Source organism: Pogona vitticeps, chromosome 6 (genome assembly GCF_051106095.1).
Source record: "Pogona vitticeps strain Pit_001003342236 chromosome 6, PviZW2.1, whole genome shotgun sequence".
Classification (NCBI taxonomy): domain Eukaryota; kingdom Metazoa; phylum Chordata; class Lepidosauria; order Squamata; family Agamidae; genus Pogona; species Pogona vitticeps.
Window position 1 is genome coordinate 20,049,445 of NC_135788.1, and position 6,292 is coordinate 20,055,736.

General features: G+C 45.1%; 1 long non-coding RNA gene across 1 annotated transcript; it reads right to left on the minus strand.

The window, feature by feature from the left end:
- Window positions 1–4,374: 4,374 nt before the first annotated feature.
- On the minus strand, window positions 4,375–6,292 carry LOC140708113 (uncharacterized). The gene is made up of 2 exons (XR_012088248.2): window positions 6,114–6,292; window positions 4,375–5,888 (listed from the first exon to the last, which is right to left on the minus strand). It is a non-coding gene; the product is annotated as an uncharacterized LOC140708113 (long non-coding RNA).

A 6,292-nucleotide genomic window follows, 5' to 3' on the forward strand; every position in this document is an offset into this window, starting at 1 on the left:
GCCGGTAAATGCTATTCTTTTTGTCATCAAGAGCATAAAAAGAATACTGACGGGTCCGGGGAACACGTCTTCAGCTTTAAGGGAGGGTAGTGCTGGAAGTTACTTGAGAACAGGACCTTCTCAGAACACCACATGTTGGAAATCACAGAGTCGTTTGTAGGCATCTTGGCAAGGCAAATGCATTGAATGTGAACCACCTTTTGCAGTCCACTACAGAGTCTGGTTTGTGAGCTTTGGGAGTGGTTGTGTTGTACTTTGCAACAACAGAGCAGAGTGTGTATGTTGGGTGCCTATGGCAAAGTCTCTTTGTTTTGTTATGGGGATGCCTGGAGAATTTCGAGGAATGCCCAGAGATGGGAAACATTACTACTGTATTTTTGGTCCACAACTTCCCCCGTTGGAGTGGGGTGTGCTGGGATTTCTTGCTCCCTCCCAAAAAGTATCTGTTCCCATTTCTGGGAATGCAAGGATGCTGCCAGGTAAGATGCATAAGGTACCTCCAGATCTGGGGGTGGCACATGTGGGTGGCACATATAGTCTGAGAACTTCTGTGGTGTAGTAGTTGGAGCTAAGGTGGGCCCAAAACTTGGGAGATCCAGATTCATGTTTCCAAGAAGAAGAAATGGACCACTCACTTTTCTCAGCCTGAGCCTGATTGGAAAGATAAGATGAGAAAGGCAATGGGCCTTCTGGACATCTTGACCTCCTTTGAAGGAAAAATGAGATATGCATGTGACTGACAAGTGAATAGAAGTAAAACCAGTAAAAGTGGCAAGGTTTTCTTTGATTTCAGTGGGTTGTGAGGGTTAAGAAACAGTAAAGTTGTTTTTTATTTTCAGGTATTTTATTTAGCTGATTGGGACAGAGTAGCAGGAAGGCCTTGTACTGTATATATCTTGAGTTTATTGGAGGAAAAACAGGATATAAATGTAATACATGAATGAATGGAAGAATAAAAGTCTCCCTCCCCAGAGCTTCTTATAATTTGGCAAGGTTTTGAAGGCAACAAACGAGTCAAGAGAAAAAATAATAATTCATGCTATTGAGAATTTTTTTTAAAGCCCTATAACTTTAAGTCTGCTGTCATGTATATACTTAAATGTGAATAGACTCCTGTGAGTTAATTGTGGCTTATTTCAAAATCAGAATGTGTAGGATTCATTGCTAAAGGTCTAAATTTGGAACTTGTTAAATTCTATGGTGGCAAGTGAGATGAAACAAAATCATCAGATTTCCACATCATAAATTGAATTTCCCTGCTTCATCAAACTACAACAATTACAACCCCAGCTGATGTTTCCAAGGTTCTATGTCTATCACTCAATTTGGAGAATATTGTTTTTAATTAATACTTTCTTCTCATTAGTCTTTAAAATATGTGTACAGAGAGGTCACATCATGAAAAAATTAAGATTATTGAGATCTATCTAGGTTCCTTCTCTTTTCCTCACCCACCCAGAAAATAATGTCATCTAATTATTTCTTGAATTAAAGGGGAAAGAGTATTTAGCTCCACATTGAACAAAGCAAGAAGACTTCTCCCTTGGTAGAATGCACAAAAGGCAAACTCACTGGTGGAAGGAAAAAGTCACATGGCACGATAGCATATTATTCCTGTTTTCTGCGAAGTAAAAGAGGAGAAGACCAGAATTAGGAGGAGTCACCATGTACAATATAAAACAGAACTTCTCAGATCTTTGGAAGGAAGGAAGAGGCAGAGTGACCACAGGCAGCAGATCTGGGGTGTCATGAAAGGGTAGAAAATTGTATCATATTTAATTTGATATTGTTGCTTTTTTTGGTACCAGGGATTGAAAAGAAAGAGGAAAAACAAGTGGGATTATCTACCACACATGCCCAAATAACTTTGCTGGCTTTTGTTACTCTATTGGGTGTATTAGGTGTATTGGATACTGTACACCTTAACTGTACACCAGACACCTTAACTAGTGGAGGAGGAGGAGGAACAGAAGGCACCCTGATGATATTTGTTACTTCATTTCAGGCAGCAAATACATAGGGCTGGCCCAGAAGAAAATAAAGAAAATTCTCCTTGATTAACCATGTGCTTCAATCCTCTCTCTCTCTCTCTCTCTCTCTCTCTCTCTCTCTGTGTGTGTGTGTGTGTGTGTGTGTGTGTGTGTTGTTTACTCAAAAATAAATGTCATTATATTCAATGAGGGTTACCCAAAGACTACATTGGAATGGGTGTCAAAGAATTTTTTACGGAGGTTCTGTGATGGAAAACCTGTAGAGATTTGGACTGAACCTCTGAATTCTTTTAAGGGTCAGTGCCTGTCTTTTTAATAATGGTTGGGCTCTATACAGAGGTGGGGATCCCACATGGAGGGTGGTCGCTTCCATGCTGTGTTTTTTTTTCTAGACCCTCCATCTGATCCCACTGGTCTAAAGGAGATTTGCTGATTTTAGGGAAGTATAATGCAGCCTCCTTTACAGGCTAGAAGTTGCACTCTTTCTCCCTCCCACTCGCCGGCCCTCACGGAAGGTGTGATTCTAGTCTGGGCTTCGAGATGGAGGCGCCTTAGCTCAACGCTGCCGACACCCAGGCATCCGTTTCCACTTGCCCTCCGATAACAGCTTTCCAGCGTGCAAAGGAGTGGAGTAGAAAAGGACAGCCAAGGCTCTCCCCCTCCTCCCCCGATGCTTTCCCGCATTTTGCGCATTCCTAGATATTTCCGCACCTCCCGCGCTCCGCATCCGATCCCTCTTTAATAAAAGCGATTACTAATCCGATTTCCGGAGCGACGGGTTTCTGTGTTACGCCGTACCAGATGCGAAGGATGCCGTCCACAAGCCGTCTCGATTGGCAGCCCTTTTCTCAAAGAGTTTTGCTCTGCCTGCCTGTTTCTCCGGCACACGCGCCCCTCCATCGGCCCGGTGGCGGAATTGGGGCCAGGAGCCGAAGCCGCGAACGGCGTCAAGAGGGGGACGGGGATTTCGGAGTGGTGTCTTTCGTCCGCGATCCCGGAGGCCGGTTGCCCTTCTTATCGCCTCCCCCTCCCTCCGAAAACCGTCTGTTAGTGTAGACAACCAACATCCATGGCCCAAGAGCTGATATTAGACCCTTAAGGATGATCTTCTCAAAGTCTCCAGAAAGACCGGTTTGGGGTAATAGGTGGTGCAATTTTTCTGTCCAAAACCCAAAAAAGACCCTTTAAAAGAAGCCAGACGGCTCCACATAACACATTGCCTGAGGCAATCTCTACATGGAAACAAACTTTATTAAACCTAACGGGGTTACTTTCGAGTAAAGACGCATAGGCAACAATTTGCAACAAGCAGGATTTCTTCGGGGTGAATTCCTGTAACCTGGATGAGGCGGGAAGCTTGCAAATGGAAATTAGGATCCTTCCACAGGAGCAGACTCTTAAGGCTGAACCGGTTTCTAACTTAACCTGGGAGGAAACCCGAATAAATCCAGGGGGCTGAATTGTCTGATCAGAGGCGTGAAAGCCTGCACGGCGCATCTCGGAGGGCACCCGGTGGAGGGCTTTGGGTGAGAATGCTTGTCATTGGGAAGACTTCAGTCTGTACCCGCGATCTTCGTTTGCACGCTTGTTTTCCCCCCTAAATACACTGCTTGCAAATTAGCCTTAACGCAACATAATTTTAGGCAGGCTCTTTAATTTAGATTTGGGGAATGTCTTGATCCAAGGTAACGCCACTCTCATGTGTGAAAAAGTGGGCTTGTCCACGAAAGCTCACATTAAAATGTAGCAATTACTGTAGTCCTTAAGTTGCCGCAAACTTTTCATTTTCTTTATTTTTCTTTTTCCCCTTTGATCCAAGATGTAACATCGCATTGAATTCAATGGCAGACGTTTGAAACCTGATCCTGACAGCGTTTGTAAAAATAAAATCTATTGCATTGCATAGTGAGTAACCACAGGATGATAGACAGCCAATGGCAGATTCCTACCTTTCCCGTAAAATTAAAGAGACCTCAGCTTTAATTCGGAACTGGCTCGACACTATCCTGTAGACAAGGAACCATTCTGGACAGGGGCCATATGGCACATTTGAAAAGGGCCACAGACTGGAAACAGTTCTTCACACCTCAGTTTTTAAGGTTCTTTACGTGACTTATACAACCCTGATTCGGCCTATATTTCTTTCATATTTTGTTTACAGCCATATTGTGACCATATTTCATATTGTGTTTATGGCCGTACTATATTCTCTCTGTGTGTATGTATTTCTCAATGTATCTCTGTCTTTCGGAAATAAAGATCAATTACACTTCCAGATCGGGGACAGAAGAGACTACCAGGCAACCGATGGTTAAATTAATTCCCTCTCGTGAAACTGAACGGTAGGGCGCTCTCTGCTCCGGTCACGAGCCTGAAAAGGTGATTTGTTTTACAGAATCCTGGGACTTTCTTAACGAACTACAGACTGGTAAATTTTAGGATATAATCCACACGAGCTAAATACTGTAACCAACTTCTAAAAGAACGCCTCCCTTCAGGACACGGCCATGCTAAGGTCCTAAACCTCTTGCTTCCAGCGAGATCAGGGTGATGAGGGCCACGGTGTATGAGAATAAGCATCCACAGACTGAAGTTGTTGGAATACCGGGAGATATTCATTTCTTTTTCCAGCCCACCACAACCTCCCGTTCGGACAGGATACCAGATAAACGATCTTCCGTGTGGGCTTCGGGGTAAGTAATTATAACACAGTTTCTCTCAAGCACTGATGAGAAACGCAAACCTACAGCGCACCCTACGGGCGTTCGGACTAATTGCAACACAGTTTCCTCCTTAAAAGTGGAAGTCGCTCTTAAGGTGGACTGGTCTCAGAGATACAGTGCTACCTTTATTATAAACTTCCCTTTCTTCCCAGCAGATCGTTTTCATTATGGTTCGGCCAGAGTACTGATCCTCTCCGGAAATCCACCCGTACCAATTTCTGATAGGAAAGGAACACTTTCCTACCTGCCCCCCCGGTCCTCAACATCTACACTGCCTGTATTTCTTTTTCTGGAGATATATGGCATGAGGGTTTGCTTTCAAATTGGCCCAAACTCTTCCCCCCCCACCCCCAGCTCTGTCTGATTTAAATCAGTGAGGGGAGATATAACAGTTCAGGACCTCTCCGTGGATAAGGGAAGGATAAACCGCAAGACAGGCAGATTAATCCATCATTGCCTTGTTTGTTTGTTTTTCAAGGTTTTTTAAACGAACATATATAACTGAAAATGTGTAAAGACTCCCAAGACTCTTGACTGAGACTGAGAGGATGCAACAAACGCGGTAGCCCATCCGCTTAGGTCAAAGAGCTCAATGCCAGAACTCAGGATTCTCGGAATAAAAATAACTCTTGAACCAAAATATGATAGCAGAAAACAACAATTTGCTGACGTGTCCTAACACCCATGTTCTTCTGCCGGCCTTTTTCTTTTTCTTCTTTTTTACCTATTGGTAGGGCCCACTCGATTTGCAAGGAAGGTCTCTATTATTATCTTCGCCTTGCAACAGACTGTGGGGGTGGCTGACAGGAGAAGACTTCAGGAAGATCTATTTGTAAAGGAAAAATCAACATTTGAATAGGGGCTTTGCAGTTCCTCTCTTACGCTCTAGATTGGTACGCTCTGCTGTCCCAGAAGGAAGTCTTTCTGGTGTAGACAATGAAGTCTTCTCAGCCCGCTCCACTCCCTCACCCAGAGGTTGAAAAGGTTCTTCTTCTTTTGACTACAGCTTCCAGAATCTCCCACGGCAACAGGAGGATTCCGACAGAAACATTACTTTTTGAACTACAACTCCTATGCTTGCTGAGGAATTCTGGGAATTGTAGTGCACAAAGAGCAGCGTTTCTATGCCATGCTCAGGATTCTGGTTATGTCTACAGTCAGGTTCCGGGAGCAGCTGTGCCAAAAGAAAAAAAGGAAAAAAAGTAACGTTTCTGTACCTGCCATCGCGCCCTTCTTTTCCTTAAGAAAAGCAGGGTTTCCCCTCCGGTGAACGCTTTAGATCTCACACGTCCGCTCTTCCGCCCCGCAACCTCCCTCCCTCCCTCCGGCTGGGGGCAGCTGACCCTTGGAGGGCTGCAGTGCGAGGAAAGCGGGGACGGGAGGGGCAGGGGCGGCCTACTCAGCTCTCAGCAATCAGGATGGTGCCCGTAAGCATTTTGCGGAGAGCGGAGGTCTAGGAAGCCGGGGGAGGGTGCGGTGGGGGAAATGCCGCCACCCAACCCAACCCAACCCAACCCAACCCAACCGGCCCTCCGCCTCGGATCCAGGTGGCGGGAAGCTGGAGGCGAGCAGGAGAAG